General features: G+C 42.8%; 10 non-coding genes and 1 pseudogene across 10 annotated transcripts; 8 read left to right on the plus strand and 3 right to left on the minus strand.

Annotated features, from left to right (window-relative positions):
• The first annotated feature begins 2,908 nt into the window (after window positions 1-2,908).
• LOC140306453 (U2 spliceosomal RNA) lies at window positions 2,909-3,099 on the plus strand. The gene has a single exon (XR_011915759.1). It is a non-coding gene; the product is annotated as a U2 spliceosomal RNA (small nuclear RNA).
• Window positions 3,100-3,511: 412 nt separating this feature from the next.
• LOC140306287 (U5 spliceosomal RNA) lies at window positions 3,512-3,625 on the plus strand. Its single transcript, XR_011915609.1, has one exon. It is a non-coding gene; the product is annotated as a U5 spliceosomal RNA (small nuclear RNA).
• Window positions 3,626-3,923: 298 nt separating this feature from the next.
• LOC140306150 (U2 spliceosomal RNA) lies at window positions 3,924-4,111 on the plus strand. The gene has a single exon (XR_011915505.1). It is a non-coding gene; the product is annotated as a U2 spliceosomal RNA (small nuclear RNA).
• An 11,501-nt stretch (window positions 4,112-15,612) lies between these two features.
• On the plus strand, window positions 15,613-15,803 carry LOC140306083 (U2 spliceosomal RNA). Its single transcript, XR_011915444.1, has one exon. It is a non-coding gene; the product is annotated as a U2 spliceosomal RNA (small nuclear RNA).
• Window positions 15,804-16,191: 388 nt separating this feature from the next.
• Window positions 16,192-16,305, plus strand: LOC140306353 (U5 spliceosomal RNA). Its single transcript, XR_011915670.1, has one exon. It is a non-coding gene; the product is annotated as a U5 spliceosomal RNA (small nuclear RNA).
• A 275-nt stretch (window positions 16,306-16,580) lies between these two features.
• Window positions 16,581-16,771, plus strand: LOC140306227 (U2 spliceosomal RNA). The gene has a single exon (XR_011915570.1). It is a non-coding gene; the product is annotated as a U2 spliceosomal RNA (small nuclear RNA).
• Window positions 16,772-17,182: 411 nt separating this feature from the next.
• Window positions 17,183-17,296, plus strand: LOC140306309 (U5 spliceosomal RNA). Its single transcript, XR_011915629.1, has one exon. It is a non-coding gene; the product is annotated as a U5 spliceosomal RNA (small nuclear RNA).
• Window positions 17,297-17,571: 275 nt separating this feature from the next.
• LOC140306196 (U2 spliceosomal RNA) lies at window positions 17,572-17,759 on the plus strand. Its single transcript, XR_011915547.1, has one exon. It is a non-coding gene; the product is annotated as a U2 spliceosomal RNA (small nuclear RNA).
• A 2,816-nt stretch (window positions 17,760-20,575) lies between these two features.
• LOC140306220 (U2 spliceosomal RNA) lies at window positions 20,576-20,755 on the minus strand (annotated as a pseudogene).
• A 298-nt stretch (window positions 20,756-21,053) lies between these two features.
• LOC140306288 (U5 spliceosomal RNA) lies at window positions 21,054-21,167 on the minus strand. The gene has a single exon (XR_011915610.1). It is a non-coding gene; the product is annotated as a U5 spliceosomal RNA (small nuclear RNA).
• A 410-nt stretch (window positions 21,168-21,577) lies between these two features.
• LOC140306239 (U2 spliceosomal RNA) lies at window positions 21,578-21,768 on the minus strand. Its single transcript, XR_011915573.1, has one exon. It is a non-coding gene; the product is annotated as a U2 spliceosomal RNA (small nuclear RNA).
• Window positions 21,769-25,287: the final 3,519 nt, after the last annotated feature.

The raw sequence follows: 25,287 nt of genomic DNA on the forward strand, positions 1-25,287 counted from the left end.
CAAATTCTTTGGCAGTATGGTTTTCCTTCCGGTCATTCATACGAGTCTATTGTAGATGGCAATTGAATAACATCTAATAATGCTAAAATATTTGTAGTTTATACATTTAGCTGTGGATGTCAACATACCTGTTTTTCCAATGCTGTGTTAACACATGTACAGTTGAGAAGGCATACTGACTGTCAGTGTAAACGTTAACAACCTTTTTGTTATTTAATTTACAAGCTTCAGTTAAAGCTACCAATTCGACTGCTTGAACAGAGTAATTTTTTGGTAGTGGTTGTTTTAAGAAAACTTCAGTTTCTGTTACTACTGCAAATCCTGTAGCATTTGTGCCATCAGGGTTTTTTGCTTGACCTGTTGAATAAATATAGTTATTTCTGCATTTTCATAACGTATATCAGTTAAGTCTGGCCTGGGTAAAACACTGATGGTTATTTCTGACATGCAATCATGAGGCTTTCCATCTGTGGGGTAGGTAGCAGTGTGGATGGATTAAGTGTAGCACATCTCTCGACAACAAGGTGTGGCTGTGAAAGAAGAACTGTTATGTAGGAGAGATGTCTGGTAAAGATATTTTGTTAAGTAACCATATCACAGCCACTGCATGAGGTACCTTAAGTGTTAATGGGTGAAATAACACCATTATTGTTGATGCTGGCACTGCCAATGGCTTCTGGCCATTGATTCAAAAGTACGATCTCGTCCCTTTTTCCCCCTTTCAGTGGACACTGGCCCCTAATTACCGCAATTCAGCAGGGGGTCTTTCATTAGGAGTACTGGACTCCCCCGTGCACGGTTTCAGCTCCGACCCTGGAAAGCGGAAAAAATGTTGAGATCTGGTTTGAGGACCCAATTGTTGAGAAAAGTCTCTCATTGAGACTCAGAGTTGCTGGAGTCAGTTAATGCAAATGTTTAATCTTGCAGCAAGTTCAAGAATGTGTGTGTGTATGGGTGTATGTGTGCAAACGTGTGTGAGTTTGTGGGTGTGAGAGTTTAAAGAACCTGTTATCCACAGGCAGGTCTTAACTAGTATGGCACAGGTCCAGCCTGTCTCATCTTTTTTGGAAGGTCCAGCGCTCGGCCGTAACCCTTCTGTCTGTTTGGACTCCCACATACATTCGGTTAATCATAGAAAAACGAGAACAAAACTTTTTAGCCCCTTAAATTCATAAAACAGACATGGTGCAGTTATTTCCATTCTAGAAAATAAGAGTAATCACCACCATTCCTATAAATTCTGGATATTCTAACAATCTGATCTTTTTTAAATGTTCGATGAAGCCCTTTGCTGTTCTGTTTAGAGACTCAGCTGATCATAAACCAAGTTTTGCTCTTGAACCAAGCTTCTAAACTCTTCACCTTTTTCATTTCTCAGTTAGTATTCACTTTAAAACTGATTAAAAGAAAAATTAAATGAATGCCTATCAACAAATGTGGGATCTAAACTCTAGTGCTTTCTCTAAAATAATTTCCTTTCTCAATTCAGAAATGTGTGTGTGTAAGTCACAACACCCGTGACACCAAAACGGCTTTCTTTTCTCTCTTTTCTCTACACTCTGCACTGTGAGCACACACACCAAATCAGAAAGGCTTTTTTCTCTCTTTTCTACATTATGGACTGTGGGGACACAAAACCGCTCTCTCTCTTTTTTTTTTTTGATTGTGTGCCAGGGCGTTATCTCACGTATTAGATTATGCTTAAGATACGAATGGGTTTATCAGTCACATCAGAATCCATACATACTGATCCTCCCGTAATAAAATGGTCGGATCTTATCAAACACACTTTGTTTCTTGTGACAAGTCAGCGAAACAGCGTATACACGTCAAGACACTGAATCAAGTTTGCCACAAGAACTCATAAGTTTGGCAGTATTGCTCTGCCGTCAGCAATCATACACCCATTTTATTTTCATGAGACATGTGCAGGCACCTGTTCATCTACTGTTCTATCACTATGAATTAGTTTATCTATTATCAATAAGGATACTTCTACAACTACTATCAAAGTATGTCCGGACTTCTTATGTTGTCAGTTGCTATATATGAATAAGTGGGTTGCTACTGAAAAGCATTAAGCATGTCACACAGCCCAAACATATAACATTTCAGGACACACCACACAGTTAACAACCACAGTGAAGCGTGTCAAAGCCCAAACATGTAACATTCAACTGGACACTTACACAACACATTCAAATCAAACAGTCAGACAACATACAAGAACATATACCCCAGCAGGCATTGCTCCCTGCCTATTTTCCTACAACTCACTATGTGTGCGCACACCTTTATTCACAAACTCTTCAACTTATACTCTTTTACCGAAGCTGCTACAGCTCGATTGGCCAAATACCCTTAGATCCTATTTCGGTGAATTTGACATCTGCCTTGTATGTAACAGATTAGCGGTTTAGCAGTTTTAATTTAGTTTGAGTGAAGGAATTCATTTTATAGCAAAATCCGAAATCGTGAAGAACTCATGAAAGTAAGCTTATTCTCGGATTCCTGAAACTTTAGATTTGCTCTTTCTTTTACTGCAAAGTACAACGTTGAGCAGCACTAATGAGTTGTTTCTATTTTTGGCAGGCTTTACCTTTGCGGATGAAGCCCTTTCTGTCTGTGCAAAAGAAATCTTGTTACTGTGCAGAGTGACTTCTCTGAGTAGAGTCGCCTTACTTGTTGCGACTGTGCCGATGTTCGAAGCTGGAGTGCAAAGTTGTTGCTTGAATGGTGCTCGCTGGAGCGTGTGGTAGTGTAAAGTTATACCATTTAAAAGGGCTGAAGAGTGCTCAGTGCAGCGGGTGGGCGGAGGTGCAAAGTGACACTATGGCCATAAAAAGAACACCGCTACAAGTGCGCATTGTGCCAGGAAGGGCCCTCGGACGTGAACCAGTGGACTGTTATTGCTTCTCGGCCTTTTGGCTAAGATCAAGTGTAGTATCTGTTCTTATCAGTTTAATGTCTGATATGTCCTCTATGCGAGGACTACATATTAAATGGATTTTTATCAATAGGAGTTGAAAAAGGAGCTTGCTCCGTTCACTCCAAGCATCGACCCGGTACTGCAGTGCCGCTGGGAACGGTGCGCTCTCCTCTGCTCTTGTGAAAAAGCAAACAGCGGTGCAGGATGGAAGTTTCAGGGAGCCTAAGATGAAACTTTCTTTTAATCTGCTGAGAAAAGAGAGTGAATGCGAAGCAGACTTTTAACACGGCTCTGGGAGCGAGCCGAGTGCGGGCTAACCGGGAGAATTGCTTGAAAGAAACGCGACACCGAATGAGCAGTCAGAACAAAGCCTCAATACGGTGTTCCCGTGTTGTTTGTGGCTGCCTTGTCTTTTGCACAGAGTAAAAGGCAAGGCAGCCATCGAATAGGGCCCGATTGTTCCTACTTGGTCAGCCGAGGAGCAAGGGGGGGGAGCAAGCGTCTCAACCAAGCAAAGCTCACCATGGGGAAGGTGGCTATGCCAACTAGCCTGATGCCCTGCTCCCGCAGTGATGGATAATCGTACACTGGTTTCTCTTCATAATGTACAAGTCTTTCGCCTTTTACTAAAGACTTCCGTGGAGAGCAGCACTAATGAATTGTTTCTATTTTTGGCAGGCTTTACCTTTGCGGGTGAAGCCCTTTCTGTCTGTGCAAAAGAAATCTTGTTACTGTGCAGAGTGACTTCTCTGAGTAGAGTCGCCTTACTTGTTGTGACTGTGCCGATGTTCGAAGCTGGAGTGCAAAGTTGTTGCTTGAATGGTGCTTGCTGGAGCGTGCGGTAGTGTAAAGTTATACCATTTAAAAGGGTTGAAGAGTGCTCAGTGCAGCGGGTGGGCGGAGGTGCAAAGTGACACTATGGCCATAAAACGAACACCGCTACAAGTGCGCATTGTGCCAGGAAGGGCCCTCGGACGTGAACCAGTGGACAGATATCGCTTCTCGGCCTTTTGGCTAAGATCAAGTGTAGTATCTGTACTTATCAGTTTAATATGTGATATGTCTATGCAAGGACTACATATTAAATGGATTTTTATCAATAGGAGTTGAAAAAGGAGCTTGCTCCGTTCACTCCAAGCATCGACCCGGTACTGCAGTGCTGCTGGGAACGGTGCGCTCTCCTCTGCTCTTGTGAAAAAGCAAACAGCGGTGCAGGATGGAAGTTTCTTTTAATCTGCTGAGAAAAGAGAGTGAATGCGAAGCAGACTTTAACACGGCTCTGGGAGCGAGCCGAGTGCGGGCTAACCAGGAGAATTGCTTGAAAGAAACGCGACACCGAATGAGCGGTCAGAACAAAGCCTCAATACGGTGTTCCTGTGGTGTTTTTATAAAATGCGGTGTAAAAAAAGGTGTGAATGCCCCATAGAAAACTAAAAGGTGGAGCGGAAGTGTTCAGCTGCAAGAAGGTGTGAATGTCCGACTATATTTGATGAAAAGCAGGTGAAGCAAGGTCTGAATGCCCAACCTTACATCATCAAAAGCGAGATCAGAGGTTTTTGGCTGCAAGAAGGCCATAGTTTGCCAAAAGCGGGTAAGGTGCGAATGATCGGCTAAATATCAACAAAAGTGGGGGCGGAGGTCTTCGGATGCAAGTGGGTGTGAATATCCCACCATACAAGTATGGTGGAGAGGAAGCTGTGAATGGCCGACCATAGTTTGCAAAATGCGGGTGAGAAAAGGTGCGAATGTCCAACCATACATGATCAAAACAGGGAGCGGAGGTGTTTGGCTGCGACAAGGTGTGAATGTCCACCCATAATTAATGAAAAGCGGGCAACAAGTAGGTTCGAATGCCCAACCATACATCATCAAAAGCAGGAGTGGATGTGTTCGGCTACAAGAAGGTTTGAATGTCCGAGCATAGTTTGTAAAAAGCGGGTAAGAAAAGGTTCGAATGCCCGAACATACACCATCAAAAGAGGGAGCGGAGGTGTTCCGCTGTAAGACGGTGTGAATGTCCGACCATAGTTGGTAAAAAGTGGGTATGAAAAGGTTCGAATGCCCAAATTCGGCTGCAAAAAAGTGTGTTCGGCTGCAAAAAGGTGTGAATGTTCGACTAAATTTTGTAAAAAGCGGGTAAGACAAGGTGCGAATGTCCGAACATACACCATCAAAAGAGGGAGCGGAGGTGTTCCGCTGTAAGATGCTGCGAATGTCCGGCCATAGTTGGTAAAAAGCGGGTAAGAAAAGGTTAAAAAACCCGACTGTACACAATCAATAGCGGAAGCGGAGTTGTTCGGCTACAAGAAGGTGTGAAAGTCCACCAATAATTACTGAAAAATGGGTAAGAAAAGACGTGAATGCCCAACTATACATCATCAAAAGCAGAAGTGGATGTGTTCGGCCACAAGAAGGTTTGAATGTCCGACCATAGTTTGTAAAAGGCGGGTAAGAAAAGGTTCGAATGCCCGTACATACACAATCAAAAGAGGGAGCGGAGGTGTTTCGCTGCAAGAAGGTGTGAATGTCCGAGCATAGTTTGTAGAAAGTGGGTAAGAAAAGGTTCGAATGCCAGAACATACACCATCAAAAGAGGGAGCGGAGGTGTTCCGCTGTAAGAAGGTGTGAATGTCCGACCATAGTTGGTAAAAAGCGGGTAAGAAAAGGTTCGAATGCCAAAATATACACCATCAAAAGCGGAAGCCGAGGTGTTCGGCTGCAAGTAGGTGTGAATGTCAGATCATAATTTGCAAAAAGCTGATGAGAAAGGTGTGAATGACCGACAATAATTGCTGAAAAATGTGTTAGAAAAGATAAGAATGCCGGACCATTCATCATCAAAAGCGGGAGAAGAGGTGTTCGGCTGCAAGAAGCTGTGAATGTCCAGCCATAATTACTCAAAAACGGGTAAGAAAAGGTAGTATTGCCAGACCATAAATGATCAAAAAAGGGAGCGGAGGTTTTCCGCTGTAAGAAGGTGTGAATATCCGACCATAATTGGTAAAAAGCGGGTAAGAAAAGGTGCGAATGCCCGACAATGTATGATCAAAAGAGGGAACGGAGGTTTTCGGCTGCAAGAAGGTCTAAATGTCCAACCATAATTTGTAAAAACCGGGGAAGAAAAAGGCTCAGAAGCCCAACTATACACCATCAAAAGCGGGAGCGGAGGTGTTCAACTGCAAGAAGGTCTGAATGTCCATCAATAATTGCTAGAAAACATGAAAAAAAATTTTCGAATATCCAACCGCACATGATCATAAGTGGGAGAGGAGGTGTTCAGCTGCAAGAAGGTGTGAATGTCCACCCATAATTCCTCAAAAATGGGTAAAAAAAAAGGTGCGAATGCCCAACCATACATCATCAAAAGCAGGACTGGATGTGTTAGGCTACAAGAAGGTTTGAATGTAAGAGCATAGTTTGTAAAAAGCGGGTAAGAAAAGGTTCGAATGCCCGAACATACACCATCAAAAGAGGGAGCGGAGGTGTTCCGCCATAAGAAGGTGTGAATGTCCGACCGTAGTTGGTTAAAATACCCGACTGTACACAATCAATAGCGGGAGCGAATGTGTTCGGCTACAAGGTGTGAATGGCCGACCATTTTTTGTAAATAGCGGGTAAGAAAAGGTGCGAATGCCCAACAATGTATGATCAAAAGAGGGAGCGGAGGTTTTCGGCTAAAAGAAGGTCTGAATGTCCAACCATAATTTGTAAAAACCGGGGAAGAAAAGGCTCGAAAGCCCGACTATACACCATCAGAAGCGGGAGCAGAGGGGTTCAGCTGCAAGAATGTCTGAATGTCCATCAATAATTGCTAGAAAACATGAAAGAAAATTTTCGAATATCAAACCGCACATGATCATATGCGGGAGAGGAGGTGTTCAGCTGCAAGAAGGTGTGAATGTCCACCCATAATTCCTGAAAAATGGGTAAAAAAAGGTGCGAATGCCCAACCATACATCATCAAAAGCATGTGTGAATGTCAGATCATAATTTGCAAAAACCTGATTGTGTGCAGCTGAACACCTCTGCTCCCGCTTTTGATGGTGTATAGTCGGGCTTTCGAGGCTTTTCTTCAACGGTATTTACAAATTATGGTTGGAAATTCAGACCTTGCAGCCGAACACCTCCGCTCCCTCTTTTGATCATACATTGTCAGGCATTCGCACCTTGTCTTACCCGCTTTTTACAAACCATGGTCGGACTTTCACACCTTCTTGTAGCCGAACACATACGCTCCCACTATTGATTGTGTACAGTCGGGTATTTTAACCTTTTCTTACCCGCTTTTTACCAACTATGGTCGGACATTCCATTGCATGCAATACTCTCCCATGGTCCTGATTCATTACCCAAATCCCTTGGTCTCTGATGACCGCTGTGCTTGCTGACTTTCTCAAGGATGCGGTGTACAAAATCATCAGTCCCTTCACCAGGTTTCTGTTTGCAGGTGTAAATGTGGGACATATTGATTTTGGTTGGAAATTGAGTGGTGATGGCTTGACACAGTCTTTGGATGGCTGCTTCATATTGAGCGTTATCATTATGTCCTCGTTCACTGTTGGTAGGTCGCAAATCCAGTTGTAGCATACTGGCCTCTATTTTGCCGAGGTCGGTCGGTTTGAACTTTTTTGCCAATATGCGACGCAATTCAACCCCAGTCAGGCAGAATTGTGCGCAGAAATCTCGCAACTCGTCAGCAAAATGGGGTCCAGAAATCTCTGGATCTGGTAAGCATTGTTATGCTTCCATGATGTCAGTCTCAGTCCAGGGTCGATAAACCAGTAATGGTCCAGTGGGAACTGCAACTTTAACCATAGGCATGGTTTGAATCTGGTTTTGTTTTTTCTCACGTTTAGATCTCTGAAGTCCAGATTGTGGGTAAAGGATTTTTGTCACTTGCGTTAAAAGTTCTTGGGCAGGTACGCTGGAGAACCAAACGTCTTCCTTTTCCTCATCATCAGACCTATGTAACTGATGTTGTGAGAATGATGGAATTTCTTCCCGAGGGAGGATGGAAGAAGTCCCTTCTTCCCGAGAGCCAGAGGCTTGTGGCAGGGCTGGCTGTTGTTGTTGCAGGCGTCGTGGAGGGCAGGAGTCCAGGTCTGGATCCGGCACAGCTAATACTAAATTATTATCATCATTCCGTCATGGCATTTGTTTAACATTTTCCTTTCTTTCTCTTAATACACTTTATTTTTTCCAAAATTCTATACCTTTCTTACTTCTTATTTAAACTTAATTTTCTTTTTTTTGCTTCATCTCTTCTTCTTCTTCTCATATTTGCAAAACTTTTCTTCTAATTTTCTTATTTCTAACGGTAGGGTCAAAAGTCTGAGACCTACTGTTTCCCATTCTCAGACTTGGAATGGGGAAATATATTCCTTTACTCAAAGGACGTCTCCAATGAGGACCTTAATCTGTACTCACACTTCTTCGGAGTACTTCACACTTCTTCGGACTGCTTCAAAAGTTTCACTTACCCATGAAATCTCTGTCTCACTAATGACACAACCGGGAAACCCTCTTTTATTCAAATAAAAACTAAAAAGCAGTCCTATCGTCTCAGACTATCATATTTCAAAAATGATCCCAGCGCTGGTATTCAGGAAAAGGACCTGCCAGTCCTCTCTCTCAGAAAAGGCCTTGGAGGTATGAGGCTGGAACAGCTACTTCAGTCCAGGCTGGCCATGCACTGCGATCCGGTCCAGAGACACCAGTCGAGGGATCCTGTTCGTGACGCCAAAATTGTGGTGGAAATTTAGTAACGCACAGAGTCAGTTATTTTCTTCTGAGGAGATAAGAGGCTTTAATAATAATATCTTGAAAGAGAGAACAACACAGTACATAATACAGAGTTGCTCTGACCACTGAAGTAAAAACACACAGTTATATTGCCCGCTCATCACGTCATCTGTCTTTGGTTGATAGTTGATTGTTCTTCTAACTTTCCTCCCCAACCATCAGTTTAGGTTACCCAAAAGGAGTGTATTGCTCCATCACAAGTATGCTTCTTTCACATACAGGGTAATATGAAGAATTTTATGCCTGAAACCTATTTAGACATGCAAAAATATGAAGGACAAAGCAGTTTTAACTTGGTTTGAGTGAAGGAATTCATTTTATAACAAAATCTGAAATTGTGTAGAACTCGTGAAAATAAGCTTATTCTCGGATTCCTAAAGGTTTAGTGTTGTTCTTTCCTATCCTGCAAAGTACAACGTTCTTTTTTGTTTAAAGCTATTTAGACATGGATAAATATGAAGGACAAAGCAGTTTTAACTTGGTTTGAGTGAAGGAATTAATTTTATATCAAAATCCGGAATTGTGTAGAACTCGTGAAAAGAAGCTTATTCTTGGATTCCTGAAAAAATTTAGTGTTGTTGTTTCCTATCCTGAAAAGTACTACGTTTGTTTTTGTTTAAAGCTATTTAGACATGGATAAATATGAAGTACAAAGCAGTTTTAACTAATAATACCATTATATTAATCAACCCAAAAGAAACAAGGAAAATAATAACTTTATCTGTAAAACATCAGCCTGCATTTGCACACAACATGAGTTTAAAATGGAGGCATCATAGTAATAAAGGGTCCAATGATAAACAATCAAAACATGAACAATTAAACATGATTATCTTCATCCCTCTCTAAGTCAGCGTCACTAGAGGAAAAATTTTGAAAGCAAGAAAGTTATTTGAGTCATTTGGTCTTTTTCACACTGTTGTTTAGATGGACTACATAAAAGGATGTCATCCACATACTGCAAAAGAGCAGAGCCTGTGGTTGATTGAAGTTAATCCAGACTAGCTTTGAGGGCAGCATTGTAAATAGTGGGACTTTCACAGTACCCCTGGCATAACCGGGTAAAAGTCCAAGATCTCCCTTCAAACTAAAAAGCAAACCAAAATGGGCTATCAGGGTGCACTGGCGACAAGTCAACCACTGAGAAAAACTGTGCATCTGATGTAATTTGAGACAAAATAGTGTGTGGGTTGGGCACAGTAGGAGCATGTGGCTGAACTGCAGCATTCACCGCTTGGAGGTCCTGTACAAAACGCCATTCATCTGGCTGGCCAGCATCTTTAATCTTTTTAACAGGAATCAATGGAGTAAGCACAGGTGAATTTTCAAAAGGAACAATAACGCCTGTTTTCTGAAAAGATTGAAAAACAGGTTTAATCCCTTTAATTGCTTCAGGCTTAAAAGGGTATTGTTTTTTACATGGACAAAAGTCTGATTTAGGGGTGACAATTACTGGTTCACAGCCTTTTATCAACCCCACATCATATTTGCTCTTAGCCCAAAGATCATTGGGCACTTCAGCCAACATGGGTATCGAAGACAAATCTGTTTCAGATAAAAAACATGCTTCAAAATGTGATTCTGTGGTAGGAATTAAGTCCACAGTTCTTTGACAATGCATTGTACTCAAAAATGTTTTTTTGTATGCTGACAATCGTTCAGAAAACATCAAATTTGGATCAGCAGGTGAAACGGTCCACTCCATTTCTTTCTGACATGTAGCAACAAACTCTCCCACACCTTGTCACTGCCTGTGTGTACGTTTGGCCAAGGAAATGTGAGGGCGAGTACCACAAACATTAAAAAAATCGAAGTGCTCTGGAGTCAATAAAGTAGGCGCACATATTTTTTCACTTCTTCTCATAGTCATTGTCAGGCCCCAAAGAAATGTGTGATGTGCAGTGCAAATCAGTAGGTTGCATGAAATCAGAAAGGGGTGAAACTAACGCTTTTGCTTCTTCCACTAGTTGTTGTGAAAAAGGAGAGCTGGGAAGTTTCCACTCATAAGCATATGTAAGTGCCGATGAATCAAACTGCACTGCTGTGAAAACTTTGTCAGGCTGTAACATAACCTTAACACCCTCTGGTGTAGAAGTTAAAATAATGCCTAATTTACACATGAGATCACAGCCCATCAGGTTAATGGGACACAACTCTGATAACAAAAATGAGTGTTTGAAGGAGAGCTCAGTGACAACACGCAATGGGCATTGTCATTTTCTCCTTCACAACCTGGCCTGATGCAGACATACAGTAAACGTGGTTTCCACTTAACTTTGGAGGACAATCAAACTCCCCTGACGTCACTACTGATGAACATAAGTTCCTATATTCTGAGAGAAATATCTTTGCTCTAGGACGGAAATAGCATGCAAAACTTTACTACGTGAATCACAGTCGGCAAGCGTTGCTTCACTACACAGAGCAGGAAAAATGTGTGAGTGTGTTTGTGCTATCACCCATTAGTGGAGGCTCCGCTGCCGCGTGACGTCCAGAACCTGCCTCCCACCCTCAGTCAGCCTTTTGCCCAATTTCATCACTTTTTAGCTGTGGACAGTCCTTCTTCCAGTGTCCAGTCTGGCCACAGTAAAAACAAATATTCGGATCATAGCTCTGGCGTGGCCCATTTCGACCTCCTCTCCCACACGTCCACGTCTTCGACTTCGGCCTCGTCCTCTGTTTACACCAACTGCGTAATACATAGTCATGGTTGCCAAATGCAGCTCCTTTTCACACTTGTCCCTTTTGGTTGTCTTACGCGTCTCAACTTGGTTCTGAGCATGGCGAGCATATCGGCGAACGTCAGCCAAACGAGGACCCTCACACCATCCCACGTAAATGTTCTTTACTTCAGTGGCGACATCTATATAATATTGTCTGGGTCCCGTTAAAACATGTATTTTTCCCATCTAATTCCTTGTTTGCTTTAAAACAAGTATTCCCCATTTTCTATCCCTTCAGTAGCCAACCAGTTTGTATGGAGTACACTGGAGCAACTTGACTCATCAGTAAAACACTGCTTTTGTTGTCACCGCAAGGCTTCCCCCGTCGGTTGTTTCACTGAGACACTACTGAGTAACTACAACTCAACACAGTTTATACACATAACATTCATATACATACTAACAAACAAACAAACAATCATTTATCGCAATTTTCTCATCTCTGTTTGAACGTACACCCAGGTAAATATTCCTGTAGTCTTCTCATACCGACTATGGACCCATTCATTGTTTAACTTCACTGTTTTGCAAATCCTAATTGAATATTACACATTGACATTGAACTTTACTGGATAAGCAGGTCTTCATTGCATTCAGCAGCCTATATGTGAGCATCTATGTGTAAGCTGTTCTTCTTTGCATTTATCAGCAGCAAGCAATTCTTCACTGCACATGCATATGTAAATAGTAAAACAATTCCAATGTGTTAGCGAAACCTTCTATATCACAGTGGTTTCTAAGGTCTATTTTAAGTTCTTTGCCATCAGTGAGATGACATTGTTTACAAAGTGTGTCTAAGTATCACTGAAGATCTTTTCAGGAATTTCAAATCTAGAAATGAGTTATTTTACGCGTGATTTTGCTACTGAGAGTGCATCTGCTTGTGCACATGGAAATATTTCAGACCATTTGGTAAAAACCTCTGTTGTCACTGAGCAGAATCGTTTCCCTTAACATTAATTTAGTTCAATGAAATCTACACAATAATGAAATAATGAAATCCAAACAAATATGTTGAAAAAGATACACTGGCTTAGGGAATTATCTTCGTTTTGGTCTTAGATTGCCCTGTGGAATGTATTTTGCACATATTTGACCTGCTAGACAAAACTTTATTCATTTATTTATTCTAAAAAAAAAAATTCAATAATTAGTAAAACCATATGCTGTAAAAACCTTGTTCATTATTGCTTCCATCCCTCCTGTTAAGACATGACATGGTGCGTGGCTCAATACTGCAGCATATTTAAACAAATTCTTTGGCAGTATGGTTTTCCTCCCGGTCATTCATACGAGTCTATTGTAGATGGCAATTGAATAACATCTAATAATGCTAAAATATTTGTAGTTTATACATTTAGCTGTGGATGTCAACATACCTGTTTTTCCAATGCTGTGTTAACACATGTACAGTTGAGAAGGCATACTGACTGTCAGTGTAAACGTTAACAACCGTTTTGTTATTTAATTTACAAGCTTCAGTTAAAGCTACCAATTCGACTGCTTGAACAGAGTAATTTTTTGGTAGTGGTTGTTTTAAGAAAACTTCAGTTTCTGTTACTACTGCAAATCCTGTAGCATTTGTGCCATCAGGGTTTTTTGCTTGACCTGTTGAATAAATATAGTTATTTCTGCATTTTCATAACGTATATCAGTTAAGTCTGGCCTGGGTAAAACACTGATGGTTATTTCTGACATGCAATCATGAGGCTTTCCATCTGTGGGGTAGGTAGCAGTGTGGATGGATTAAGTGTAGCACATCTCTCGACAACAAGGTGTGGCTGTGAAAGAAGAACTGTTATGTAGGAGAGATGTCTGGTAAAGATATTTTGTTAAGTAACCATATCACAGCCACTGCATGAGGTACCTTAAGTGTTAATGGGTGAAATAACACCATTATTGTTGATGCCTGCACTGCCAATGGCTTCTGGCCATTGATTCAAAAGTACGATCTCGTCCCTTTTTCCCCCTTTCAGTGGACACTGGCCCCTAATTACCGCAATTCAGCAGGGGGTCTTTCATTAGGAGTACTGGACTCCCCCGTGCACGGTTTCAGCTCCGACCCTGGAAAGCGGAAAAAACGTTGAGATCTGGTTTGAGGACCCAATTGTTGAGAAAAGTCTCTCAATGAGACTCAGAGTTGCTGGAGTCAGTTAATGCAAATGTTTAATCTTGCAGCAAGTTCAAGAATGTGTGTGTGTATGGGTGTATGTGTGCGAACGTGTGTGAGTTTGTGTGTGTGAGAGTTTAAAGAACCTGTTATCAACAGGCAGGTCTTAACTAGTATGGCACAGGTCCAGCCTGTCTCATCTTTTTTGGAAGGTCCAGCGCTCGGCCGTAACCCTTCTGTCTGTTTGGACTCTCACATACATTCGGTTAATCATAGAAAAACGAGAACAAAACTTTTTAGCCCCTTAAATTCATAAAACAGACATGGTGCAGTTATTTCCATTCTAGAAAATAAGAGTAATCACCACCATTCCTATAAATTCTGGATATTCTAACAATCTGAATCTTTTTTAAATGTTCGATGAAGCCCTTTGCTGTTCTGTTTAGAGACTCAGCTGATCATAAACCAAGTTTTGCTCTTGAACCAAGCTTCTAAACTCTTCACCTTTTTCATTTCTCAGTTAGTATTCACTTTAAAACTGATTAAAAGAAAAATTAAATGAATGCCTATCAACAAATGTGGGATCTAAACTCTAGTGCTTTCTCTAAAATAATTTCCTTTCTCAATTCAGAAATGTGTGTGTGTAAGTCACAACACCCGTGACACCAAAACGGCTTTCTTTTCTCTCTTTTCTCTACACTCTGCACTGTGAGCACACACACCAAATCAGAAAGGCTTTTTTCTCTCTTTTCTACATTATGGACTGTGGGGACACAAAACCGCTCTCTCTCTTTTTTTTTTGATTGTGTGCCAGGGCGTTGTCTCACGTATTAGATTATGCTTAAGATACGAATAGGTTTATCAGTCACATCAGAATCCATACATACTGATCCTCCGGTAATAAAATGGTCGGATCTTATCAAACACACTTTGTTTCTTGTGACAAGTCAGCGAAACAGCGTATACACGTCAAGACACTGAATCAAGTTTGCCACAAGAACTCATAAGTTTGGCAGTATTGCTCTGCCGTCAGCAATCATACACCCATTTTATTTTCATGAGACATGTGCAGGCACCTGTTCATCTACTGTTCTATCACTATGAATTAGTTTATCTATTATCAATAAGGATACTTCTACAACTACTATCAAAGTATGTCCGGACTTCTTATGTTGTCAGTTGCTATATATGAATAAGTGGGTTGCTACTGAAAAGCATTAAGCATGTCACACAGCCCAAACATATAACATTTCAGGACACACCACACAGTTAACAACCACAGTGAAGCGTGTCAAAGCCCAAACATGTAACATTCAACAGGACACTTACACAACACATTCAAATCAAACAGTCAGACAACATACAAGAACATATACCCCAGCCGGCATTGCTCCCTGCCTATTTTCCTACAACTCACTATGTGTGCGCACACCTTTATTCACAAACTCTTCAACTTATACTCTTTTACCGAAGCTGCTACAGCTCGATTGGCCAAATACCCTTAGATCCTATTTCGGTGAATTTGACATCTGCCTTGTATGTAACAGATTAGCGGTTTAGCAGTTTTAATTTAGTTTGAGTGAAGGAATTCATTTTATAGCAAAATCCGAAATCGTGAAGAACTCATGAAAGTAAGCTTATTCTCGGATTCCTGAAACTTTAGATTTGCTCTTTCTTTTACTGCAAAGTACAACGTTGAGCAGCACTAATGAGTTGTTTCTATTTTTGGCAGGCTTTACCTTTGCGGATGAAGCCCTTTCTGTCTGTGCAAAAGAAATCTTGTTACTGTGCAGAGTGACTTCTCTGAGTAGAGTCGCCTTACTTGTTGCGACTGTGCCGATGTTCGAAGCTGGAGTGCAAAGTTGTTGCTTGAATGGTGCTCGCTGGAGCGTGTGGTAGTGTAAAGTTATACCATTTAAAAGGGCTGAAGAGTGCTCAGTGCAGCGGGTGGGCGGAGGTGCAAAGTGACACTATGGCCATAAAAAGAACACCGCTACAAGTGCGCATTGTGCCAGGAAGGGCCCTCGGACGGGAACCAGTGGACAGTTATCGCTTCTCGGCCTTTTGGCTAAGATCAAGTGTAGTATCTGTTATTATCAGTTTAATGTCTGATATGTCCTCTATGCGAGGACTACATATTAAATGGATTTTTATCAATAGGAGTTGAAAAAGGAGCTTACTCCGTTCACTCCAAGCATCGACCCGGTACTGCAGTGCCGCTGGGAACGGTGTGCTCTCCTCTGCTCTTGTGAAAAAGCAAACAGCGGTGCAGGATGGAAATTTCTTTTAATCTGCTGAGAAAAGAGAGTGAATGCGAAGCAGACTTTAACACGGCTCTGGGAGCGAGCCGAGTGCGGGCTAACCGGGAGAATTGCTTGAAAGAAACGCGACACCGAATGAGCAGTCAGAACAAAGCCTCAATACGGTGTTCCCGTGTTGTTTGTGGCTGCCTTGTCTTTTGCACAGAGTAAAAGACAAGGCAGCCATCGAATAGGGCCCGATTGTTCCTACTTGGTCAGCCGAGGAGCAAGGGGGGGGAGCAAGCGTCTCAACCAAGCAAAGCTCACCATGGGGAAGGTGGCTATGCCAACTAGCCTGATGCCCTGCTCCCGCAGTGATGGATAATCGTACACTGGTTTCTCTTCATAATGTACAAGTCTTTCGCCTTTTACTAAAGACTCCCGTGGAGAGCAGCACTAATGAATTGTTCCTATTTTTGGCAGGCTTTACCTTTGCGGGTGAAGCCCTTTCTGTCTGTGCAAAAGAAATCTTGTTACTGTGCAGAGTGACTTCTCTGAGTAGAGTCGCCTTACTTGTTGCGACTGTGCCGATGTTGCTTGAATGGTGCTCGCTGGAGCGTGCGGTAGTGTAAAGTTATACCATTTAAAAGGGTTGAAGAGTGCTCAGTGCAGCGGGTGGGCGGAGGTGCAAAGTGACACTATGGCCATAAAAAGAACACCGCTACAAGTGCGCATTGTGCCAGGAAGGGCCCTCGGACGTGAACCAGTGGACAGTTATCGCTTCTCGGCCTTTTGGCTAAGATCAAGTGTAGTATCTGTTCTTATCAGTTTAATGTCTGATATGTCCTCTATGCGAGGACTACATATTAAATGGATTTTTATCAATAGGAGTTGAAAAAGGAGCTTGCTCCGTTCACTCCAAGCATCGACCCGGTACTGCAGTGCCGCTGGGAACGGTGCGCTCTCCTCTGCTCTTGTGAAAAAGCAAGCAGCGGTGCAGGATGGAAGTTTCAGGGAGCCTAAGATGAAACTTTCTTTTAATCTGCTGAGAAAAGAGAGTGAATGCGAAGCAGACTTTAACACGGCTCTGGGAGCGAGCCGAGTGCGGGCTAACCGGGAGAATTGCTTGAAAGAAACGCGACACCGAATGAGCAGTCAGAACAAAGCCTCAATACGGTGTTCCCGTGTTGTTTGTGGCTGCCTTGTCTTTGGCACAGAGTAAAAGACAAGGCAGCCATCGAATAGGGCCCGATTGTTCCTACTTGGTCAGCCGAGGAGCAAGGGGGGGGAGCAAGCGTCTCAACCAAGCAAAGCTCACCATGGGGAAGGTGGCTATGCCAACTAGCCTGATGCCCTGCTCCCGCAGTGATGGATAATCGTACTCTGGTTTCTCTTCATAACGTACAAGTCCTTCGCCTTTTACTAAAGACTTCTGTGGAGAGCAGCACTAATGAATTCTTTCTATTTTTGGCAGGCTTTACCTTTGGGGGTGAAGCCCTTTCTGTCTGTGCAAAAGAAATCTTGTTACTGTGCAGAGTGACTTCTCTGAGGAGAGTCGCCTTACTTGTTGCGACTGTGCCGATGTTGCTTGAATGGTGCTCGCTGGAGCGTGCGGTAGTGTAAAGTTATACCATTTAAAAGGGCTGAAGAGTGCTCAGTGCAGCGGGTGGGCGGAGGTGCAAAGTGACACTATGGCCATAAAACGAACACCGCTACAAGTGCGCATTGTGCCAGGAAGGGCCCTCGGACGTGAACCAGTGGACAGATATTGCTTCTCGGCCTTTTGGCTAAGATCAAGTGTAGTATCTGTTCTTATCAGTTTAATATGTGATATGTCTATGCAAGGACTACATATTAAATGGATTTTTATCAATAGGAGTTGAAAAAGGAGCTTACTCCGTTCACTCCAAGCATCGACCCGGTACTGCAGTGCCGCTGGGAACGGTGTGCTCTCCTCTGCTCTTGTGAAAAAGCAAACAGCGGTGCAGGATGGAAGTTTCTTTTAATCTGCTGAGAAAAGAGAGTGAATGCGAAGCAGACTTTAACACGGCTCTGGGAGCGAGCCGAGTGCGGGCTAACCAGGGGAATTGCTTGAAAGAAACGCGACACCGAATGAGCGGTCAGAACAAAGCCTCAATACGGTGTTCCTGTGGTGTTTTTATAAAATGCGGTGTAAAAAAAGGTGTGAATGCCCCATAGAAAACTAAAAGGTGGAGCGGAAGTGTTCGGCTGCAAGAAGGTGTGAATGTCCGACTATATTTGGTGAAAAGCAGGTGAAGCAAGGTCTGAATGCCCAACCTTACATCATCAAAAGCGAGATCAGAGGTTTTTGGCTGCAAGAAGGCCATAGTTTGCCAAAAGCGGGTAAGGTGCGAATGATCGGCTAAATATCAACAAAAGTGGGGGCGGAGGTCTTCGGATGCAAGTGGGTGTGAATATCCCACCATACAAGTATGGTGGAGAGGAAGCTGTGAATGGCCGACCATAGTTTGCAAAAAGCGGGTGAGAAAAGGTGCGAATGTCCAACCATACATGATCAAAACAGGGAGCGGAGGTGTTTGGCTGCGACAAGGTGTGAATAATTATTATTATTAATAATAATTAATGAAAAGCGGGCAACAAGTAGGTTCGAATGCCCAACCATACATCATCAAAAGCAGGAGTGGATGTGCTACAAGAAGGTTTGAATGTCCGAGCATAGTTTGTAAAAAGCGGGTAAGAAAAGGTTCGAATGCCCGAACATACACCATCAAAAGAGGGAGCGGAGGTGTTCCGCTGTAAGACGGTGTGAATGTCCGACCATAGTTGGTAAAAAGTGGGTATGAAAAGGTTCGAATGCCCAAATTCGGCTGCAAAAAACTGTGTTCGGCTGCAAAAAGGTGTGAATGTTCGACTAAATTTTGTAAAAAGCGGGTAAGACAAGGTGCGAATGCCTGACAATGTATGATCAAAAGCGGGAGCGGAGGTGTTCAGCTGCAAGAAGGTCTAAATGTCCATTTTTAATTGCTAGAAAACATGAAAGAAAATTTTCGAAAATCAATCCGCACATGATCATAAGTGGGAGAGGAGGTGTTCAGCTGCAAGAAGGTGTGAATGTCCTACCATAATTGCTGAAAAATGTGTTAGAAACGGTAAGAATGCCGGACCATACATCATCAAAAGCTAGAGAGGTGGTGTTCGGCTGCAAGTAGGTGTGAATGTCTGACTAAAGTTCAAATATATTAACAAAAGCGGGAGGAGAGGTCTTCGGATGAGTGGTTGAGAATTTCCAACCATAATCTATAAAATGCGGTGAAAAAAAAGGTGTGATAGATACCTAAAAGGTGGAGCGGAAGTGTTCGGCTGCAAGAAGGTGTGAATGTTATATATATAGTTGGTGAAAAGCAGGAAAAGCAAGGTCTGAATGCCCAATCTTACATCATCAAAAGCGAGATCAGAGGTGTTTGGCGGCAAGAAAACGGGTAAGGTGTGAATGACCGACTAAATATCAACAAAAGTGGGGGCGGAGGTCTTCGGATGCAAGTGGGTGTGAATATCCCACCATACAAGTATGGTGGAGAGGAAGCTGTGAATGGCCGACCATAGTTTGCAAAAAGCGGGTGAGAAAAGGTGCGAATGTCCAACCATACATGATCAAAACAGGGAGCGGAGGTGTTTGGCTGCGACAAGGTGTGAATGTCCACCCATAATTAATGAAAAGCGGGCAACAAGTAGGTTCGAATGCCCAACCATACATCAACAAAATCAGGAGTGGATGTGTTTGGCTACAAGAAGGTTTGAATGTCCGAGCATAGTTTGTAAAAAGCCGCTGTCTTACCCGCTTTTTACAAAATTTAGTCGAACATTCACACCTTTTTGCAGCCGAACACAGTTTTTTGCAGCCGAATTTGGGCATTCGAACCTTTTCATACCCACTTTTTACCAACTATGGTCGGACATTCACACCGTCTTACAGCGGAACACCTCCGCTCCCTCTTTTGATGGTGTATGTTCGGGCATTCGAACCTTTTCTTACCCGCTTTTTACAAACTATGCTCGGACATTCAAACCTTCTTGTAGCCGAACACATCCACTCCTGCTTTTGATGATGTATGGTTGGGCATTCGAACCTACTTGTTGCCCGCTTTTCATTAATTATGGGTGGACATTCACACCTTGTCGCAGCCAAACACCTCCGCTCCCTGTTTTGATCATGTATGGTTGGACATTCGCACCTTTTCTCACCCGCATTTTGCAAACTATGGTCGGCCATTCACAGCTTCCTCTCCACCATACTTGTATGGTGGGATATTCACACCCACTTGCATCCGAAGACCTCCGCCCCCACTTTTGTTGATATTTAGCCGATCATTCGCACCTTAACCGCTTTTGGCAAACTATGGCCTTCTTGCAGCCAAAAACCTCTGATCTCGCTTTTGATGATGTAAGGTTGGGCATTCAGACCTTGCTTCACCTGCTTTTCATCAAATATAGTCGGACATTCACACCTTCTTGCAGCCGAACACTTCCGCTCCACCTTTTAGTTTTCTATGGGGCATTCACACCTTTTTTTACACCGCATTTTATAAAAACACCAAAGGAACACCGTATTGAGGCTTTGTTCTGACCGCTCATTCGGTGTCGCGTTTCTTTCAAGCAATTCTCCTGGTTAGCCCGCACTCGGCTCGCTCCCAGAGCCGTGTTAAAGTCTGCTTCGCATTCACTCTCTTTTCTCAGCAGATTAAAAGAAACTTCCATCCTGCACCGCTGTTTGCTTTTTCACAAGAGCAGAGGAGAGCGCACCGTTCCCAGCAGCACTGGGTCGATGCTTGGAGTGAACGGAGCAAGCTCCTTTTTCAACTCCTATTGATAAAAATCCATTTAATATGTAGTCCTTGCATAGACATATCACATATTAAACTGATAAGTACAGATACTACACTTGATCTTAGCCAAAAGGCCGAGAAGCGATATCTGTCCACTGGTTCACGTCCGAGGGCCCTTCCTGGTACAATGCGCACTTGTAGCGGTGTTCGTTTTATGGCCATAGTGTCACTTTGCACCTCCGCCCACCCGCTGCACTGAGCACTCTTCAACCCTTTTAAATGGTATAACTTTACACTACCGCACGCTCCAGCAAGCACCATTCAAGCAACAACTTTGCACTCCAGCTTCGAACATCGGCACAGTCGCAACAAGTAAGGCGACTCTACTCAGAGAAGTCACTCTGCACAGTAACAAGATTTCTTTTGCACAGACAGAAAGGGCTTCACCCGCAAAGGTAAAGCCTGCCAAAAATAGAAACAATTCATTAGTGCTGCTCTCCACGGAAGTCTTTAGTAAAAGGCGAAAGACTTGTACATTATGAAGAGAAACCAGTGTACGATTATCCATCACTGCGGGAGCAGGGCATCAGGCTAGTTGGCATAGCCACCTTCCCCATGGTGAGCTTTGCTTGGTTGAGACGCTTGCTCCCCCCCTTGCTCCTCGGCTGACCAAGTAGGAACAATCGGGCCCTATTCGATGGCTGCCTTGTCTTTTACTCTGTGCAAAAGACAAGGCAGCCACAAACAACACGGGAACACCGTATTGAGGCTTTGTTCTGACTGCTCATTCGGTGTCGCGTTTCTTTCAAGCAATTCTCCCGGTTAGCCCGCACTCGGCTCGCTCCCAGAGCCGTGTTAAAGTCTGCTTCGCATTCACTCTCTTTTCTCAGCAGATTAAAAGAAAGTTTCATCTTAGGCTCCCTGAAACTTCCATCCTGCACCGCTGTTTGCTTTTTCACAAGAGCAGAGGAGAGCGCACCGTTCCCAGCGGCACTGCAGTACCGGGTCGATGCTTGGAGTGAACGGAGCAAGCTCCTTTTTCAACTCCTATTGATAAAAATCCATTTAATATGTAGTCCTCGCATAGAGGACATATCAGACATTAAACTGATAAGAACAGATACTACACTTGATCTTAGCCAAAAGGCCGAGAAGCGATAACAGTCCACTGGTTCACGTCCGAGGGCCCTTCCTGGCACAATGCGCACTTGTAGCGGTGTTCTTTTTATGGCCATAGTGTCACTTTGCACCTCCGCCCACCCGCTGCACTGAGCACTCTTCAGCCCTTTTAAATGGTATAACTTTACACTACCACACGCTCCAGCGAGCACCATTCAAGCAACAACTTTGCACTCCAGCTTCGAACATCGGCACAGTCGCAACAAGTAAGGCGACTCTACTCAGAGAAGTCACTCTGCACAGTAACAAGATTTCTTTTGCACAGACAGAAAGGGCTTCATCCGCAAAGGTAAAGCCTGCCAAAAATAGAAACAACTCATTAGTGCTGCTCAACGTTGTACTTTGCAGTAAAAGAAAGAGCAAATCTAAAGTTTCAGGAATCCGAGAATAAGCTTACTTTCATGAGTTCTTCACGATTTCGGATTTTGCTATAAAATGAATTCCTTCACTCAAACTAAATTAAAACTGCTAAACCGCTAATCTGTTACATACAAGGCAGATGTCAAATTCACCGAAATAGGATCTAAGGGTATTTGGCCAATCGAGCTGTAGCAGCTTCGGTAAAAGAGTATAAGTTGAAGAGTTTGTGAATAAAGGTGTGCGCACACATAGTGAGTTGTAGGAAAATAGGCAGGGAGCAATGCCGGCTGGGGTATATGTTCTTGTATGTTGTCTGACTGTTTGATTGGAATGTGTTGTGTAAGTGTCCTGTTGAATGTTACATGTTTGGGCTTTGACACGCTTCACTGTGGTTGTTAACTGTGTGGTGTGTCCTGAAATGTTATATGTTTGGGCTGTGTGACATGCTTAATGCTTTTCAGTAGCAACCCACTTATTCATATATAGCAACTGACAACATAAGAAGTCCGGACATACTTTGATAGTAGTTGTAGAAGTATCCTTATTGATAATAGATAAACTAATTCATAGTGATAGAACAGTAGATGAACAGGTGCCTGCACATGTCTCATGAAAATAAAATGGGTGTATGATTGCTGACGGCAGAGCAATACTGCCAAACTTATGAGTTCTTGTGGCAAACTTGATTCAGTGTCTTGACGTGTATACGCTGTTTCGCTGACTTGTCACAAGAAACAAAGTGTGTTTGATAAGATCCGACCATTTTATTACGGGAGGATCAGTATGTATGGATTCTGATGTGACTGATAAACCCATTCGTATCTTAAGCATAATCTAATACGTGAGACAACGCCCTGGCACACAATCAAAAAAAAAAAAGAGAGAGAGCGGTTTTGTGTCCCCACAGTCCATAATGTAGAAAAGAGAGAAAAAAAGCCTTTCTGATTTGGTGTGTGTGCTCACAGTGCAGAGTGTAGAGAAAAGAGAGAAAAGAAAGCCGTTTTGGTGTCACGGGTGTTGTGACTTACACACACACATTTCTGAATTGAGAAAGGAAATTATTTTAGAGAAAGCACTAGAGTTTAGATCCCACATTTGTTGATAGGCATTCATTTAATTTTTCTTTTAATCAGTTTTAAAGTGAATACTAACTGAGAAATGAAAAAGGTGAAGAGTTTAGAAGCTTGGTTCAAGAGCAAAACTTGGTTTATGATCAGCTGAGTCGCTAAACAGAACAGCAAAGGGCTTCATCGAACATTTAAAAAAGATTCAGATTGTTAGAATATCCAGAATTTATAGGAATGGTGGTGATTACTCTTATTTTCTAGAATGGAAATAACTGCACCATGTCTGTTTTATGAATTTAAGGGGCTAAAAAGTTTTGTTCTCGTTTTTCTATGATTAACCGAATGTATGTGAGAGTCCAAACAGACAGAAGGGTTACGGCCGAGCGCTGGACCTTCCAAAAAAGATGAGACAGGCTGGACCTGTGCCATACTAGTTAAGACCTGCCTGTGGATAACAGGTTCTTTAAACTCTCACACCCACAAACTCACACACGTTTGCACACATACACCCATACACACACACATTCTTGAACTTGCTGCAAGATTAAACATTTGCATTAACTGACTCCAGCAACTCTGAGTCTCATTGAGAGACTTTTCTCAACAATTGGGTCCTCAAACCAGATCTCAACGTTTTTTCCGCTTTCCAGGGTCGGAGCTGAAACCGTGCACGGGGGAGTCCAGTACTCCTAATGAAAGACCCCCTGCTGAATTGCGGTAATTAGGGGCCAGTGTCCACTGAAAGGGGGAAAAAGGGACGAGATCGTACTTTTGAATCAATGGCCAGAAGCCATTGGCAGTGCAGGCATCAACAATAATGGTGTTATTTCACCCATTAACACTTAAGGTACCTCATGCAGTGGCTGTGATATGGTTACTTAACAAAATATCTTTACCAGACATCTCTCCTACATAACAGTTCTTCTTTCACAGCCACACCTTGTTGTCGAGAGATGTGCTACACTTAATCCATCCACACCGCTACCTACCCCACAGATGGAAAGCCTCATGATTGCATGTCAGAAATAACCATCAGTGTTTTACCCAGGCCAGACTTAACTGATATACGTTATGAAAATGCAGAAATAACTATATTTATTCAACAGGTCAAGCAAAAAACCCTGATGGCACAAATGCTACAGGATTTGCAGTAGTAACACTCCACCTGTCATCTGGTTGGAGTGGTGTGTTTTCTGTGGCTGGAAGGGCTGCTTTTACTTTCTGTGAAACTTGAGATAGAACAGTGGAAAGGTTTCGACAGTAAGACAACATAGCATCATCACAAACAGTTGTGGAAGGGAGGGGTCTGGTTACAGGTCCCAATCCCAGGTTAGGAGGTCTGCCAAATAAAATTTCAAATGCGCTGAGATTCACTTGAGCTCTGATAACTTGACTGATCAGTAAAACACTGCTTTTGTTGTCACCGCAAGGCTTCCCCCGTTGGTTGTTTCACTGAGACACTACTGAGTAACTACAACGCGCAGAAATCTCGCAACTCGTCAGCAAAATGGGGTCCAGAAATCTCTGGATCTGGTAAGCATTGTTATGCTTCCATGATGTCAGTCTCAGTCCAGGGTTGATAAACCAGTAATGGTCCAGTGGGAACTGCAACTTTAACCATAGGCATGGTTTGAATCTGGTTTTGTTTTTTCTCACGTTTAGATCTCTGAAGTCCAGATTGTGGGTAAAGGATTTTTGTCACTTGCGTTAAGAGTTCTTGGGCAGGTACGCTGGAGAACCAAACGTCTTCCTTTTCCTCATCATCAGACCTCAATTTCTTCCCGAGGGAGGATGGAAGAAGTCCCTTCTTCCCGAGAGCCAGAGGCTTGTGGCAGGGCTGGCTGTTGTTGTTGCAGGCGTCGTGGAGGGCAGGAGTCCAGGTCTGGATCCGGCACAGCTAATACTAAATTATTATCATCATTCCGTCATGGCATTTGTTTAACATTTTCCTTTCTTTCTCTTAATACACTTTATTTTTTCCAAAATTCTATACCTTTCTTACTTCTTATTTAAACTTAATTTTCTTTTTTTTGCTTCATCTCTTTCTCATATTTGCAAAACTTTTCTTCTAA

The sequence above is a fragment of the Leuresthes tenuis genome, unplaced genomic scaffold (assembly GCF_036924035.1).
Source record: "Leuresthes tenuis unplaced genomic scaffold, fLeuTen1.0.hap1 SCAF_4, whole genome shotgun sequence".
Classification (NCBI taxonomy): Eukaryota; Metazoa; Chordata; class Actinopteri; order Atheriniformes; family Atherinopsidae; genus Leuresthes; species Leuresthes tenuis.